This window comes from Erpetoichthys calabaricus, chromosome 2 (assembly GCF_900747795.2).
Source record: "Erpetoichthys calabaricus chromosome 2, fErpCal1.3, whole genome shotgun sequence".
Classification (NCBI taxonomy): Eukaryota; Metazoa; Chordata; class Cladistia; order Polypteriformes; family Polypteridae; genus Erpetoichthys; species Erpetoichthys calabaricus.
Window position 1 is genome coordinate 83194094 of NC_041395.2, and position 19174 is coordinate 83213267.

The window sequence follows — 19174 nt, forward strand, 5'->3', positions numbered from 1 at the left end:
ACTTTATCTAGAGTTAATACATGAAAAGCTGCTAGACCAGACCATATTCCCGGCCACGTGCTCAAGGAATGTGCAGACCAGCTGGCAGGTTTCTTCATAGACATCTTCAATGCCTCCCTGAGCCAATGTGCTTTAAGGCTACCATCATCAGTGCCAAAGAAGTCTGTAGTGTCATGCCTCAGTGACTACCATCCGATAGTACTAACATGGACCATCATGAAGGGCTTTAAGCGGTTGGTCATGAGACACAAGGAAGCTGGACTCTCCATCACACACAACCCTCTACAGTTTGCTTATCGTCCAAACTGCTACCCTTAGAATGCCATTTCATCTGCCCTCCACCACTCCTTCTCTTATGTTGAAAATAATAATGACACCAACTGCATGTTAGAATGCTGTTCATTGGCTTCAGCTCAGCATTCAACACTATTATCCTACAGCAGTTGATAGAAAAGCTACATCTGCTTGGCCTCAGCACCTCCCTGTGCAACAGGGTCCTGGACATCCTGGTAGGCCACAAACAGTCATCATTGAGAACAACATTTCTCGACCTATCATGCTGAGCACAGGGGCCCCTAGGGTTGTATATTTTGCCCACTCTTTTTCATACTGCTGACCCACAACTAAACTACAAAGTGCAACGCAAACAGCATTATCAATTATGCTGATGACACTACGGTGGTGGGCCACAAAAAAAAAAATGGTGATGAGACAGCATACTGGATGGCAGTGGAGCAGCTTACAAATTGGTGCAAGGTCAATAACATGTTTCTAAATGTGGACAAAACAAAAGAGATCATTATTCACTTCAGAAAGTCCAGAGCTCACCACATCGAGGGATCCACAGTGTAGACAGTAAGAAGCACCAAATTCCTCAGTGTGTACCTGACAGAGAGCCTCATCTGGGCTCTCTAAACTCCCTCTCTGGCCAAGATGGTACAACAGCATCTCTACTTTCTGTGGCAACAAAGGAAGCCCAGACTTCTCTCTCCCGTTCTTATAACCATCTATGGAGCCACCAGAGAGCATCCTGACCAACTTTATCACTGTGTGGTACAGGAATTGTAATAAGTCAGATTGCAAGACCCTCCAGCAGATTGTGCATACTGTATAGATAGTCATTGGGTTCTCTCTGATCTCCATCCAGGACTTTTTCCAAAAATCCTGTATTTGCATGGCCTCCCACATTATGGATGACCCTACCCATCAATCTTTGCTCTCCTACTATATTGCAGAAGATACTGGAGTATCTGGACAAGCTCTACTAGACTATGCAATAGTTTCTTTACCCTGGCTGTTAGACAACTGAACAGCCTCCAAATTCTATCTGGGCTTAAATCACTGCACGTCTCTTGTATTGCTGCTGTCTTCCAATAAAAAATTACCTATTTTATGCGAGTGTTGTGATAAGCTGCCCAGACATGGACAGACGGACACCATTGTACAGTCCACCACACGTTTATTCACCATATTTACACAATGTCCATAAGTGCACAACCCAGTGCCTCAAGCACCAAACTTCCCCAAAGTCTAGGCCTCTCTCACTCTCTGCCTGCTCTTCAGGCCGCCGCTTCTCTCCTGCCTACAAACTTTGTCCACTCTTTATCCGACTCCAGTCCTCGTCTGCAGGGAGGCAGCCCCTTTTATAATTACCCGGATGGGCTCCAGGTGATTCCCGACACTCCTTAGACACTCCCCTGTGTGGCGGAAGTGCCGGCTATGCTCCGGGTGTTCCCAGTCTTCTTCCCCCCAGCACTTCCTGGTGTGGCGGAAGTGTTGGGGTTCCGGGTCCTTCAGGCATGGGGGCCCCCCCTGGCGGAGACCACAGGCCCCTACAGGGTTGGGCTTCCAAGCCCTGTACCCATGGCCCCCAAAGGAACCAGGGCGGTCACCCTCTCGTGGTCTGGAGGAGGCATGAGCCCTCCTCCTGTCCTCCTGGGCATCCCAGCTGGGTGCCACCCCCAGCCGCATGCCACAATGTGTATACATCTTTCAGTAACAAAAAAATCCTGTTTGCTACTGATGTATCTTCTGTTTCCTCATGTCCAGCATACTCAAATGTTTACAAATGTCCTGTGTATGTGAATTGTATGTTGCACTGTTATACTGGTAGTACAGTGAAAACTGCACAGCATTCTTTAACTGACTAATTGCACGTATTTATAGATTTATTTATATATCAGATCCTCCTTCTACTGTATGTAGTCGTCCCTACAGCATACTGTCTTTGAATATATGGTAGCCATCCATGCAATATTCATATATGGGTAGAATATACACATGCATGTTTAAAATATGTGTTATTAAATTTCTATTATCATATGAACAGGTTTGGAAAATGGATGAAAGGATTATATTTTAATTATATACATTTTCAATGCCACATTAATCATACATTTATTTTTATTATAAGTAACTATTAGAAATGTAAAAAGCAAAATTTCCACAAACATTGTTCTATTATGAATTTGAGGTTTAACTTGTGAATTAAATATGTACACCGGTGTATACTAAAGTACCAAACCTCTTTTGTAAACTCTGTGGAGCTCGAGGCCTGCCGTTCCCTTCATTGTTCCTACAGTCGTAGTAGCAGTGTTATTGCAGTGAAATTGTCATTTGCATGTCCAACCAGCATCCAGCATGTCACCATTTTCCAGCGTCACAATAATTAACAATGTATTAAATCATTTAATTAATGTAAAACACAAATCAGCTTACCTGATGTGCCTTTTACTCCCGATTCTCATGCTCTCATATCCTGAAACCTTGAGGAAAAAATCCAGAGGAAAATTGCCAGCAGAGTCAGTGTTCTTTACTTTTGTTTTTTTCCCATTAAGAATGATTCTGGGATTGGATCTATTATACCATGTAAGAGTAAAAAATACTAAATGCAGAAGTGTACAAATATGAAAATATCTTTTGTGAGGTGAAAGGGGACAAGAGCCTGAGCCATGTAAATACAGGGTGTCCATGAAGTTACTGTATAATTTAAAAATGTATTAAAAATACAAATTAGGTAACTGTGTGCAATTGGTTGTATATTAAACGGTAAGTTTGAAAGTTTTAATTGACATTGTTTTATCTGTTTCAGATAAATGAGTGGTATAACAACTGGTAAATGAAAATGGCTAATCCTCAAGAAAAGGCATAATGTGTATCCTGGTTTATTGAAACAAAATCAGAGAAATGTCAGAACTATAGTATGGAAAAAATCCACCATCAGTTTCGACTTTTTGTGAGTAGCCCAAAAAATTAATGGAGGCAGGGAGTTTGCTGGATAAACAGAGATGCGATGTTAGAGTGAATATTGGCAGAAATTGAATATCATCTTATGTTTTTTATGTGACAAATGGTGTCCATGTAGACATTTACTGAAATATGTGAAAAAAATCTTCTTTATTATGCAATAAACTGCAAAGAACTATCTCTTCATTTACATTTTTAATAAAGTTTTTAAATAGTTTAAATAGTATACAGCTTACAATGGGCAAATTTGAAAAGAAAACGAGAAGCATGATAGGCCACCATTTACCCTTAAATAATTGATAGATTTATCTAACAGAAATGTAAAAATATGCTTGTAAGCAACAATGTATTATAACCTGCACAAAGTTTCTGTTAACTTCTCTGATCACCTCTCAGTGCTATTAGCTAACAGAATCCCTGGGCTTCTCTTAAGCAGATGTCACATTATGCAACTTTGAGTTATGGGGTCTGTCTGCTTGGCCAACTGCAGTTGCTGATCTTGTTGCTGGATAGTGTCAATTGACTGAAAATCACTGGCCATGTAAAATATAGTGATTGTGTACCAACCTTACAGCATGGTTGTGCTCACCCCATTTTCTGACAGCCAATAACATGCTGCCAGATGGAGCCCATGATGTATGATAAGTTAACAGGTATGTCAATCTCTGCTCTTTTTTCCCCCTTTTTTCCATTCTGCCTTGTTATGCAAAACAGAAGACATCAGACAGACAAGCTTCTCTTCTGTTTGGGAGGTCCAAAGCCCACATGTTCCATGTTCCCGATCATTGCATTCACTTATTCCACAGTATCCTTTAAAAAACAGTGGTCTGAAATCCATGAGAATTGACTTACACACAATGATATACCAAGATAGATAGATAGATAGATAGATAGATAGATAGATAGATAGATAGATAGATAGATAGATAGATAGATAGATAGATAGATAGATAGATAGATAGATAGATAGAACTTTATTTGTCCCCCAGGGAGAAATTTGGCTTTTCACAGAAGCAGCTGTTTAAATAAATAAATGCAAAAATAATTGGATACGTAAGTAAATAAATATACACACACATTTTGGTCTGAATACACATTGGAATGACTATAATGCAAGAAAATTCAAAAGGAAGAATAATTCTGACTTGGGTCTCAGAGTCACTGTGGGGCAGTATGCAGGTGTATTGCTGTTGGTATTAAGGAGCCCCAGTCACGTTTCTTAACACACTTCTGTTGAATAATTTGTTGGCTGAAAGTTCTCAGGGCGGCACGGTGGCGCAGTGGGTAGCGCTGTTGCCTCGCAGTTGGGAGATCTGGGGACCTGGGTTCGATTCCCGGGTCCTCCCTGCGTGGAGTTTGCATGTTCTCCCCGTGTCTGCGTGGGTTTCCTCCGGGCGCTCCGGTTTCCTCACACATTCCAAAGACATGCAGGTTAGGTGGATTGGTGATTCTAAATTGGGCTTGGTGTGTGGGTGTGTTTGTGTGTGTCCTGTGGTGGGTTGGCACCCTGCCCAGGATTGTTTCCTGCCTTGTGCCCTGTGTTGGCTGGGATTGGCTCCGGCAGACCCCCGTGACCCTGTGTTCGGATTCAGCGGGTTGGAAAATGGATGGATGGATGGATGAAAGTTCTCAGTGTTAGTATGTCAGAGAGAGGATGTGCAGTATTGTTCATAATGGAACACAGTTTTGTTTTAATTCTGTCTTTTACTACTACCTCCAGGGGGTCCAGAGTGTGTCCTATAACTGAGCTTGCCCTTTTAATTAGCTTACTGATTTGGTGGACCTCTCTGATACCAGCCCAGCACACCACAGCATAGAAAGCTGCACTGGCCATCACAGAGTTATAGAAGATGTGAAGGATGTCATTTTCCACATTAATGGAGCACAGTCTCCTATGCCCTTTCTTATTTAGTTCTTCTGTGTTCTAAGACCAGTCCAACCTATCATTAATGTGGACCACTAAGTACTTGTAGGAGTGAACCACCTCTACATCCACTCCCTAAATAGCGACCTAACACAGAGGCTCTTTTTGTACAGTGAAAGTCAATAGCCAGTTTCTTGGTTTTGCTGATGTTAAGATGCAGATTATTTTGTTTATGCCAAGAAACAAAGTTCTCCACCTGACTCCTATACCCTGTCTCATCCCCTTTATCAATACACCCCATACGTGCAGAATCATCTGAGAATTTCTGCAAATGACATGACCTGGTGTTATATTTATAATCTGAGGTGTACAGAGTGAAAAGAAAAGGAGACAGGACTGTTCCTTGTGGTGCTCCAGCGTATCAGCAACACGGTCTTTGAACCTCACAAACTGCAGTCTGTCCAACAGATAGTCCATTATCCAGAACACCACAGACTCATCCATTTGCATATCCCTGAGTTTAAACCTTAACATGGATGTCTGGATGGTATTGAAGGCACTGGAGAAATCAAAAAACATAATCCTCCCAGTGCTGCCAGCATTGTCCAGGTTAGAATAAGCCTCGTGGAGAGGATAGATAATTGCCAATCGTTCTCTCCAGTCTTTGTCCAACAGGCAAACTGCAGTGGGTCCAGGTGGTCTATCCCAAGATGACTCGTATAGTCCAGGACTACACCCTGTAACAGCTTTATGATCTTGTTTGAATGGCAGTTCGCATATGAAGTGCATTTTGCTGATGTCATTAGTGATCTTGCTATTGTGAAACCTCAAAGGTGGATTCTATAAAAATGAATGCAGTAAGATAGAATGTGTTATTTGTTATATTTGTCTTATGTGATGTAAAAGATATTTTGTTACATTTGGTTTGTGGTATTACAAAACACGAGCTAATAATATTTTGCATTTGGACCGAAATGTTATTTAATACATGCTTACAATTTGTGCATTTACTTTGTAATATTTTAAAGTTCATTTAGTGATATTCTGTTAGCAGTGGTGTTGTTAAGCGGGTAAAATGTAGCGAGGCTGAGGAGGAGCCCATTAGTACAATTGTGTCCCGGGCCCTAACATGTATAATGGCATCCCTAATTATCATCAATAGGTCAGTTAGAAGCCATTTTTCCTAAATAATTAAGAAAAGCATATTTTGGCTTTTTAGAATGGTCTAAAAAATTTGCCCCACACTACAAGTACTGATTCACACTCACTTCACGTGTGTCTACAATTACCTCAGATCCCAAGAACTGTGGTTAAGCCTAACGTGGTACGAAAAAATGAGATACAGATTTAAACCTAAAAATTTTCAGAACTGAACATCATGTTGAAGTCAAAAGTTCATAGCTGACAAAAAAAGCAAACACACTATCTTAGTGTTCACGAAGAGAAAAATAAGCACAAACATCAGGAAATGATTGATTATTAGCCAGCAAGCCAGCTGAAAAGTTGTCAGCAAAATGCCTCATTTTTCTGCAATGGAGAACAAGCCATCCAAACACCTTTTAAAGACGTAATTACTTCATACCAAGGAGCCAGTCGGTAATTTAATATTCATTTACGCACATACGGCTACATGTATTCCACTGATCTCATGTGAAGTGGATGTCTGTTCATACAAATTCATCATAGATTTGTTATCAATAGCAATTCATTTGGAACACATGAGGCCTTATTCATGCACACACTCCATGTCGTAAACAGTCAAAATTGTAATTTGTTTTGCTTTCTGCTCCTGAGAGACTAAGTAAAGAGACGTATTTTTCTCAAACTGAGCCGTGTTTTGTAAGTAACACTGTTTGTATGAATGAGGCTCTGTTGCAGGAAGCTACGGCCACTAGCAAGTGGTTTCGCCACTCGATGCAATCGAATTAATGTGCTGACATTTCACCTTTAAAAGCCCTGGTATCAATCTGGTGTGGGTCATAAACAAGATGTGTTTGCTGTTCTTTAACTTTTAGCATTCTGGGTTCCTTCTTACAAAATCATGTAATAAATGATATTTTACTATTCTGATGGAAAACAAAAAATTAGGAAAAAAAAATACAGAACTTTTGCCCGAATTGCAAAAACAGCAATTCTCTATTTGAAGCTTGTTTGAGTCACGTAAGTCCTGCACGTTGGATGACAGACATATTTGTGACAATTTTTTTTGGCAAGCAACAGACCTCTCATTGTTTTCTTTGCCTATTTAAGGAAGAGGACCTTTAAGTAATTCCAGATTGAATAAATGGTTACAGTGTATGGGATCAGGACTCTGAAGTTATTAAGTCCCTATTTAAATTTTAAAGACTTTAACTGGGCATAATTTGATATCAAATTTAAACAAGTTCAGCTTTATAAAGTAGTTCTTGATTAAGGCTGTCTGCTTGGTGTGAGTTCTGTGGAAGGTGTATGTAAATTATGCATGTAAATGGTGCTAAATGATTAGGAGATTTGGCACAGAATCTTTCAAAGAAACCTAATTTTTCATACAACGCCTATAAAAAGTATTCATCCCCTCGGAGATTTCCCCACTTTATTGTTTGACTCGCAGTGGATTTAATTTGGATTTTTTTTTTCTTTTTTTTATTGAAGAAAACAACAGGGAATACAATCAAGTCGAACTTATGCAACAAACAACTTTATTATCAAACTAGAGTTTTTGACACTCATTAGCAGAAAATAGACTCTTAAATGTCAACGTGAAAAAAGATATCTGAAAAGTGGTCGAAATTAATTACAAATAGAAAACACAAAATACTTGCCCGCATAAGTAAGTGTTCATCTCCTTTAATACAACGCTCCACAGTCCATGCTAATGAAGCCTGCTGGCTTTAGAGTTCACATAACAAATTCAATGGAGACCACCTACTGTAGTCTAAAGGGGTTTCAGTTGATTGTGGTATAAGTACACCATCATTTGGAAGGTCCATTCTGTAGTGTTATGGTACCGTAGCCTCATCTGTTCTTTTTCACGTTCAGTCCTGTGAACTCCATGTGGATGCTTGCTTTCATCCCAACCATCTTCTTCTTTTAAATGGACTTGGACTTTAACTTAATAAGCTGTTAGCTCCCACTTCATTTTACAACTGGATGTGCCAAATGTTTACAGAGTGAAATCAGAATTTGTGTTAGATCGATAAGAATTGATTCTTTTTTACTCTCTCGTATACATAGTATAGAGAAAGTATACCAATCGTGAAAAAAATTTGACCTCGAGATTTTGATGAATCTTGACGTTTTAGATCTTACAAAGTCTGAAAATACAATTTTTGAAATTATGTCTGTCTGTGTGTAAACACGATAACTCGAAAATGCTCAAAATCGAGATTTTTGTACACCTGCATTATATCAAAAATAATAATAATAATAGGTTACATTTATTGAGCGCCTTTCACAAACCCAAGATTGCTTTACATACAGAGTAAAAAAAAAAAAAATTACACAGATGACAAAAGTTCGTAGAAGAGGAAAGTTTTCAGTTGCTACTTAAAAGTGCAGAAACAGGAGAAAACAGAAACAGAGAGTTCCAGAGTTGAGGGGCTATAGCACTGAAGGACCTGCCTCCCAGGGTGGAGAGTCTGGTGAGTGGGACAGTAAGGAGATTACTGCTCGAGGACCTGAGAGAGCAACAAGGAGTGTAAGGAGATAGTAGCTGAGTGAGGTAGAGGGGGGCAAGGTTATGCAGGGCTTTGAAGGTGAGAAGCATAAAATTGAATTTAATCCTTGATGGAAGCGGTAACCAGTGAAGCTGGGAGAGAACAGGGGAGATGTGAGCAAAACACTTTGTGTGGGTAAGCTGCGGAGTTCTGAATATACTGTAGCTTTTGTATAGATTTTGCAGGGAGGCCAATGAAGAGGGAATTACAGTAATCAATACGAGACATTATGAAACAATGAACCAGAGTCTGAGCATCACACAAGGACAGAAATGGAAGGAGGCGGGCAATGTTACGGAGATGATAGAATGAAATTTTGGAAAGAGACCTAATGTGTAACTCAAAGTTAAGTGATGAATCAAACAAAACACCAAGATTTCTGACAACAGGAGCAGGTTGGACAAGTGTACCATCAACAGAAACAGAGAAATTGAATGCCTTAGAAAGTTGGGATTTTGGACCTACCAGTAACACTTCAGTTTTATTGGCATTAAGTTTGAGAAAGTTATTTTCCATCCATAGCTTAAGATCAGTGATGCATTCAGTGAGTGTGCTGGGAAGTGAATCTTTAGGGGAGTCTGTACTAAGATATAACTGTATATCGTCTGCATAACAGTGGAAGTTAAGGCCATGTCTGTGAATAATCTGACCCAAAGGAAGGCTATAAAGTAAAAAAAGTAATGGCCCAAGGACTGAACCCTGAGGGACACCATGCAACACAGGTGAGGTGGAAGATATATATCAGCCGAGTGTGACAAACTGTTGCCTATTAGAAAGATAAGATGTGAGCCATTGAAGGGCTAAGCCAGAGATGCCTACAGCAGAGAGACGTGACAGGAGGATTTCATGGTTAACAGTGTCAAATGCTGCACTTAAGTCAAGAAGGAGGAGAATATTAAGGGAACCGCAATCTTCAGACCAGAGAAGATCAATGACTACACAGAGAAGAGCTATCTCAGTGCTGTGCTGTGTACGAAAGCCAGACTGAAAAGGCTCATAGAGTGTATTATCTAGAAGAAAAGCATGGAGTTGTGTAGCAACCACGTGTTCCATCACCTTAGCTAAAAAAGGGAGATTAAAGATAGGCCTGCAACTGGAGAGAGAAGAAGGATCCAGGTCAGGTTTTTTAAGGATTGGGGTAACTGCAGAAGTTTTGAGGGCAGTAGGGACAGAACCTGAACTGAAACATGCATTTACTAATGAGGGAAGGGGAATACTAATTATGGATGAGCATGTCTTAAGCAGAGAAGAGGGGGCAGGATCAAGCAGACAGGAGGGGGCATTAGACTTATTAATAATTTCAGAGATGGCAAGAGAGTCAACAGGCGAGAAACAAGTGAGTCTTGATGATGGAGATGGCAGATCAGAATGAGTGAGTGACTGTGGTGTGGAGAGGAAACTGTGAAAGATTTGATCAATTTTGGTATTAAAGAAATGTAAGAAAGCCTGACACTGTTCAGCTGTACTGGGGCATGCTAGAGGAGGGGGTTAGAGGAGTTTATTAACAGTCCTAAAAAGAGTTCTATGCCTAGTCTTAGCACCATTTTTGAGAGAGGAATAATAGTTGGAGCGAGCAGTGTTAAGGGCATCCCTATATTTAAGTATGTGCTCTGTGTAAAGCTGTGAATGAACTATGAGGCACGTTTTCTTATAAAGCTAGTGGATTTCATAGCTCTGAGCTCATCGGTGTACCAGGAACAGGAGCGGGAGGCTGGAACATGCCTAGTCCTTAAGGGTGCAAAGTTATCTAACAGTTGGGAAACACAGCTGTTATAAAGGGAGACCATGTTTTCCATGAAAGATAAAAAATAGGGAATGCTATCAACTTTTGGGCCACTTCCGACAACCGGAAGTGGTACTTTAACTGAATACTTTTGCGAATTTTCAAGTAGACTATGGTTATAATTACAGATAGATGATTCAAATTTTGATTAGATATTCATAATGATAAAAAGCAAACAGATATGACATTTGAGAAAATTTACTCAACCGGAAGTAGTATTTTATTTTAACAACTATTCAAAGTTTTGTATCATGGAAATATGAATGTGTACACAATATTAAAAACTGTATTCAATATAACACATATCCTTTCAATAATTATTAATTTTATTTTAATTTATACATCATCAGTTTAACAATAAAGTGTAAATAATGAACATACCATGTAAATATAAAGATGTAATGGAAATAATAAGCTGCTACGTCCCTGTCGCGTTCCTGGTAATACATTTACTTTATGATATTTTTTTATTTCCGCCATCTTTATCATAATTAAATGTGGCTAAATACAGTTTTACCTATAGAAACTTATTGCAACAAATATTATATAATACTAACACTTTTTCTATGTTTTTAGGTGACTATAACTCTTTTCACTTTGCACGTAATCTAGGTAATACATATATAGATAGATACTTTATTAATCCCAAGGGGAAATTTCACAAAAAAATTCCACCACTATTTTCGACCTCCGTAAGTGAGAAAATATAATTTTAATATAAAGTTTGATTATAAATAAAGATAAATAATGGTGTATCAATATTATCAAATAATTATGATGAGAAACAAAGAGATATGATATTTGAAAAATATTGCACAACTGGAAGTGGTTCTGATGACCTTTTCCTCTATCTCAGTATACGAGAAAGTCGAGGGGAGCACACTAGTGATTTTTTCTTTTTAATGTTCTTGTTGTTTTAAGTCCTTATTTACTAATATGACAAACTAAGACACACTCTTAATAGTCGGCGACTTTAATTTTCATATAGATAATCAATGTGACCAGAAAGTAAAAGAATTTATGAACCTCCTGGACTCTTTTGATTTGAGACAGCTCGTTAATCAGCCTACACATAAAGCAGGTCATACGTTAGACTTAGTAATTACTAAAGGACTAAAAGTTGATATAAAGCAGGTCATTGATACGGGTCTATCAGACCATTTTCTTCTACTATTTAATATAGAAATAATGATAGAAAACACTCATGAGAAGCATATTGTTAAAAAATGCTTCTTTGACTCATCAGCAGCTTTAAAACTTTCAAACATTCTAACCAATCAGTCCGTTTATAGTGCCAACTATAATAGTGAGGAGAATGTAAATAGTAAGGTGGAAAGATTTAATACTAAAGTGAGGGCTGCTGTTGACTTAGTTGCACCTGAAAAGACAGTTAAAAAATCTTCTAGCATTGTTATACCATGGAAGACCCAAAGAGTGTCTGATTTAAAGAGAACATGCCGTAGAGCTGAGCGTAAATGGAGGAAAACTAAACTAACTATTGACTATGAAATATTAAAAGTTAAAATAACAGAATACAATAACACAGTCCGTCTTGAGAGGCGCTGCTATTTCTCTAAGATTATAAATAACAATACTAGTAATCCCAGAGTCTTATTCTCAACAATTGATCATCTGTTAAACCCAGGTAACTCAAAGGAATGCCTCCTAAGTACTTCCAGTAAAACCTGTGAGGCTACCGCTGTATTTTTCAATCAAAAAATTAATGATATTAGAAATAACATAGTATATCTCCCCAACACTAAGGATCCTCCTAAACCCCAGTACCCCATAATAAACAAATTAAAGTCTTTCACTAGGATAGATTTACCTGATTTACATAAAATAATTTCTCAAATGAAACCCTCCACCTGTGCCCTTGACCCAATACCAACAAATTTTTTCAAAGAAGTATCGGGCGTGCTTAGTGATAATGTTCTTGACATAGTAAACTCGTCATTAGATACGGGGGTCTTCCCAGACTGTCTTAAGACTGCGGTAGTTAAACCCCTACTTAAGAAAAATAATCTCGATCCCTCTGCTCTTGAAAATTATAGACCCATCTCTAACCTGCCTTTCTTAAGTAAAATTCTAGAGAAGGCAGTCATTATACAGTTAAATGAGCACCTCAATAAACATGCTATTCTTGATAAATTTCAGTCAGGTTTTAGAACAAATCACAGCACAGAAACTGCACTCGTTAAAGTAGTAAATGACTTGCGGGTAAATGCAGACAGAGGCCATTTATCTGTTCTCATCCTCTTAGATCTGAGTGCCGCATTTGACACCATTGATCATAATATTCTTAAGAATCGCCTTAGTCAATGGGTGGGCCTCTCTGGCAGTGTCTTAAATTGGTTTGAATCCTACCTGGCAGGGAGAAAATTCTTTGTTAGTTGTGGTAATTATAACTCAAAGACACATGATATTCTATATGGTGTTCCACAAGGCTCTATCCTGGGTCCACTGCTCTTCTCAATCTACATGCTTCCATTAGGTCAGATTATCTCAGGGCACAACGTGAGCTACCACAGCTATGCTGATGACACACAGCTGTATTTATCAATAGCACCTGATGACCCCAAATCTCTTGATTCGCTAACACAATGTCTAACTTGTATCTCAGAATGGATGAATAGTAACTTTCTCAAATTAAATAAAGAAAAAAAACGAAATCTTAGTGATTGGCAATAATGGATACAATGAGGCTATTAGAAATAAACTGGATGCATTAGGATTAAAAGTCAAATCGGAGGTAAAAAGCTTAGGGGTAACCGTTGATTGTAATCTGAATTTTAAATCGCATATTAATCAGATCACTAGGACAGCATTTTTTCACCTAAGAAACATAGCAAAAGTTAGACCTCTTATATCATCGAAAGATGCAGAGAAATTAGTTCATGCGTTTGTTTTCAGTCGGCTAGATTACTGTAACGCACTCCTCTCAGGACTACCCAAAAAAGACATCAATCGTTTGCAACTAGTGCAGAATGCAGCTGCTAGAATCCTTACCAGGAAAAGAAAATCCGAACACATTTCTCCAGTTTTGATGTCACTACACTGGTTACCTGTGTCATTCAGAATTGACTTTAAAATTCTGCTTATGGTTTATAAAGCTTTAAATAATCTCGCCCCGGCTTATATATCGGAATGTCTGACACCTTATATTCCAAATCGTAACCTCAGATCCTCAACTGAGTGTCTCCTTAGAATTCCAAGAGCAAAACTTAAAAGAAGTGGTGAGGCGGCCTTCTGCTGTTATGCACCTAAAATCTGGAATAGCCTGCCAGTAGGAATTCGCCAGGCTAATACAGTGGAGCACTTTAAAAAACTACTGAAAACACATTATTTTAACATGGCCTTCTCATAACTTCACTGTAATTTAATCCTGATACTCTGTATATCTAATTCATTATAATAACTATTCATTCAAAATCTGTACTAACCCCTACTCTCTCTTCTGTTTCCTTTTCCGGTGTCCTGTTGGTGGTGGCGTGCGCCACCACCATCTACCCAAAGCACCATGATGTTCCAACAATGATGGATGGATTAAAAGCCAGAAATCTGTATGACCATCAGCATCAAGTGACTCCGTGAAAAACCCGAACTACAAAGAGGACTATTTCATTTATGTTAGGTAGAATGCCCAAAGGGGACTGGGCGGTCTCGTGGCCTGGAACCCCTACAGATTTTATTTTTTTCTCCAGCCTTCTGGAGTTTTTTTTTTGTTTTTTCTGTCCACCCTGGCCATCGGACCTTACTCCTTTCTATGTTAATTAATGTTGTCTTATTTTAATTTCTTATTTTGTCTTTTATTTTTCTTCTCTCCATTATGTAAAGCACTTTGAGCTACTTTTTGTATGAAAATGTGCTATATAAATAAATGTTGTTGTTGTAATAAACACAAAAGTAGGTAATGGTGAAATAGCTGGTCATTGGCATTCTGTGTTGTTTGAACTGGTGTCTACTCAGCTCTCATTCATTTTTAGTAGTCAAATACAATTGAAAGAGCAAGCCCCAAAGAAAACGTTAAAGGAAAAAAACAAAACAGAGTTAAGCATTTAATGAGATAGCAAAAAATGCAGACATTTCTTGCAAATGTAAATCTCACACTACTACACTGAATGCAAAATAAATAAAGGAAAAGGGGCCACTAATTAAACAATGAGATTAATTAAAGGTTAAAATGGCATCCTGATTGTGTGAATAGTTGGGACAAAAACCTGCAGGCACAAGGGGCCAAAGGACTGACCTAAAGAACCACTGGGCAAACCATCACAGTGAGACAAAATAAGATTCCAGGCAACTCTGTGAAAAGCTTATTGTAAAGCACAAGTCAAAGGATGAACACAAGGAAACCTCCAAGTCACTGAATGTCCTGTAGAGTCCAGTTAAATCATTCATTAAGAAATGGAAAACATATGGCACAGCTGTAAATCTGCAATCTGAGTGATCGTGCAAGAAGAAAATGAGTAAGGGAGGCCACCAAGAGAACTGTAATAACTCTGAAGGAGTTACAAGCTACAGTGAAGGTGGCTAGATTGACTTTGCTAACAACAACTGTTGCCTGTGTGCTTTGACAATTGCAGCTTTATGAGGAAAGTGGCAAAGAAAAAGCCACTGTTTTAAGAAACACATGACATCTCAGCTGGGTTTTCCTAGAAGGCACAATGGAGATTATGAAACCAGCTGGAAGAAGGTTCCGTGGTCTGATGAGACCAAAATTGAGCTTGTTGATCATCAGATTAAACACCATGCTTGGCATAAGTCAAATAGTGTATATTATCAAAAACACACCATCCCCTCCTTGAAGCATAATGGTGGCAGCATCATGTTATGGGCATGCTTCTGTGCAGCAGGCCCTGGAAGGCTTGTGAGGGAAAAGGGTAAATGAATACAGCAAAATACGGGGAAATCCTAGAGGTAACCCCAAGAAAGTCTGCAAGAAACCCGCAGGTTTGTTTTCCAGCAAGACAAAGCAAAAAGACAAAGCTATGCAAAAATAACTTAAATAATAGTAATGTCCTGAAGTGTCCGAGTCAGAGTCTAGCTCTCAGTCCAATTGAGAATTTGTGTCTAAACTTGAAAAATGTTCTTCATTCACAATGTTCATGCAACCTGACAGAGTTGGAACAGATTTTACAAAACAAAAAAAATGAAACTGCAGTTTCCAGAGGTGCAAAGGTGATAGGGACCTGTGCACACAGACTTAAGGCTGTCACGTCTGACAAAGGTGCAGCTACTAAATACTGACTTGACACTTATGCAATTAATTATTTTGAGTTTTAAATTTAGAATACTTTGCAGAGATCAGTTTTCACTTTGCAATAAAGACACACAAAGTCGCATAAAGGTTTGGGTTTTCCGGCCCCGTATACTGTACAGTATTGAAAAAACAAATAATGCGGTCAGTGATATGACTTGTCACCATTACAACAGACAGAGAGCATATGTTGGAGGGACCTTTTAGGGGGTGGGACCGGAAACTGGTGAATGGAATGATGGGAAGGAACTGAGGTGCTGTATGGGAGCCATGACGTCATCAGGAGGGGACCAGAGGAAGAGATTCAGCGGTGGTAGTGCGTGGCTTAGGGAATCCGGGCAAAGTTATGGCGGTGTTGTTTCTGCCTTTCTGTGAAAATAAAAGAAAGAAAAGTTAGTACCCCGCCTTTGTCCCCTGGCACGATATTTGCCTTGCTCGTTGGGTCTTTATGCGGCTCCCTATGCGTGCGTGCGTGACAACTTTTACATTAAAGAGTCTTTTTCTGTTGATCAGTGATGAAAACTCAAACTAAATCCACTGTTAAGTCAGTGTTACATAACAATAAAATGTGAAAATTTCCAAGGGGGTCAAGTACTTTTTATAGCCACTATGGATTGTACTTGAGATTTTGTTGTTTTGTTAACTAAACAAAGCAATGATGAAAATATAAATGTACATTGACATGTAAATTATAAATTGAAAGCCCAGGGTCAATAAAAAAAATTTGGGCGGAGGTGCAGTTTTTGGCAGAACAAACTGAAGCAGCACTTATCTATTTTATGGCTTGTTCCTTTCACATCATCTATCTATCTATCTATCTATCTATCGATCTATCTATCTATCTATCTATCTATCTATCTATCTATCTATCTATCTATCTATCTATCTATCTATCTATCTATTTCACACAATTGAATGTGAGGCACACTCACTTTTCTATCTATCTATCTATCTATCTATCTATCTATCTATCTATCTATCTATCTATCTATCTATCTATCTATCTATCTATCTATCTATCTATCTATCTATCTATCTATCTATCTATCTATCTATCTGTCTGTCTGTCTGTCTGTCTGTCTATCTATCTATCTATCTATCTATCTATCTATCTATCTATCTATCTATCTAGCTGTCTGTCTGTCTGTCTGTCTTTTTCACGCAATTGAATGTAAGGCACACTCACTTTTCTATCTATCTATGTATTTAGGCATTCCACATCCTCTTCTTGTTCTCATCATAGTGTCCATTCACATCTTGGCCTGTCCAGTACTACACCCTTAGGACAAATCCAGGCTAAAATGTATTATACCCTTTCCACCTGATGACAGCTTTCCCATTTCTGCTTTGCTCCAAAACTTTAGTCCGAGACATCCACAGTCCCCTTATTCTTCCCTTAACTTGCCATATACAGTAGATGTTGAAAGGAACAGGTGCACCTGCCACCCAAATATTATACTACACCAGTCTCTAAATTGCTCGGTCCTTTGCCAACTTGCCCAGTTCTCCATTCTGCCAAAATCTACACCCAAATGTTCGCATCCCTCACCTCCATAATTTTTCAATAATGTGGACTTCTGTCTGTCCTATAACACATCCATAAAGCCTAAATCCAATCCAAATCTTATTCTGCCTCTGCTAATCCACATCATACAGTCACTAGTCCTCTGATTTTTCTCAAGTCTTGCATCTCAGTTTATCATTTACAACACCCACAGAGTTACTCCCACCCTAACTTTATTCTGCACTTGCTGTCAGTCTGCCCAATCCTATGCCAGTTTGGCAGGCTTTCTTCATCTGTGCACAAATTCACATTGTAAGATCCACAGGCCCCACATCTTAAAACATAACTCAACCCCTCAACTTGTCTTGTACTACACCCATAGGACAAGTCCAACCTAAATCCTGTTCTGCATTTATGATCAGGATACCTATATTTCCTTGAAAATAAATTTTTCCCTCCATTCCTTTCATATCTGAAAATTTCTCAATTACTTTCTGGATAAATTAAGTAATTTCACTAAGTCTGTCAAAAAATTAGCCTCATATTATTGTCTAGATCAGTGTTTCCTAATCTTTATTTCTGCAGTGACACACTTTTTGTAACCAAAATCATTCCAAGACACACCACTATTTTACTAATCTCAAACACATTATATCTTATACATGTACTCAACTGTCTGAAGTGGGGAAACTAACAAAGAAGTAAAAAAAGCAGCTCAGAGATTATCAATTGCAGACACGGCACTTAGTGAGCACTTTGGTGGCATTACCTAGCTGCTTTGCGGCTTTGCACGCCCCTTTCTGCCTCAGAGACAACTCGTATGCCCAATATTCACTAGCCCTGTGAAGTTCACTGGTGACCACACGCCCAGGGTAGATGGCCTCTAGCAGTCAGAAGATATTTCTGAAGTGCTCTAACATGGCGATAGAGGAGCTGTTTTTATGCCAGTTTCTCCAGGTTAACCTATCCTTCTCAGATAGGTCTTTACCACCTGCAGATTTTGGTTTAGACCCAAGTATGAAACACTGTTATTTCCATGGTGATCCATTGTGCTGTGGCACTCTGGTTGAAAAACACTGGACTAATTGACTGTGGCTACTTTCATGCCACTTAAATTTTTCATAAAGATGTTTTAGGTTCCATACCCCCATCTTTGTCCATAACACTTCGGTACCGACATTTTGAAACAGCATACAGGGAAATCCAAACAAGGCATTTCTTACACCACATCCAGTTAACCAGCTCCGTTTGTCATAACTAGAGTGAGAAAAAGTCAGTGTGTAAACCTGTCCTCAATCACTGCTGTTGAATTCTTAAGTCTGGTCGGCCCAGTCGAAGCTCCTTTATTTTCTTTTTTTCTTCAAGTAAATGATTTATGAAATGGTGTTCCATTAAAAAATAACAACATTTTCTTTGATTTATGAAATTCCACTTGAAGTTGGCATCTCCCTAAAGTCATGCTCGCTCATCTGTAGTTACGTTAATGGCGGGTGTGAACTGTGAACCATTGACATGAACAGGAAATAGTGCATCGACAATTATCCAATCACGTTTATTTAAAAAAACCTAAAACAATACTAATTCGCTGCCAATTAAATCTGAAAGCAACCAATTAAAAAGCTGCCTCAGGTCATCTGCTTGCCAAAAGATCAAGAACTTACATACACTCTCATTTTCACTCAGGAAATGCAGATATTCACACAGAAATTAAACAAACACAAGTTGGAACAATTTTTAATGGATGTTGACATGCGCTGACACCAGGCATGTTGTGCAAAAAATAAATTTATTTCATGATCTTTTAGGACTACCTAATTAATTT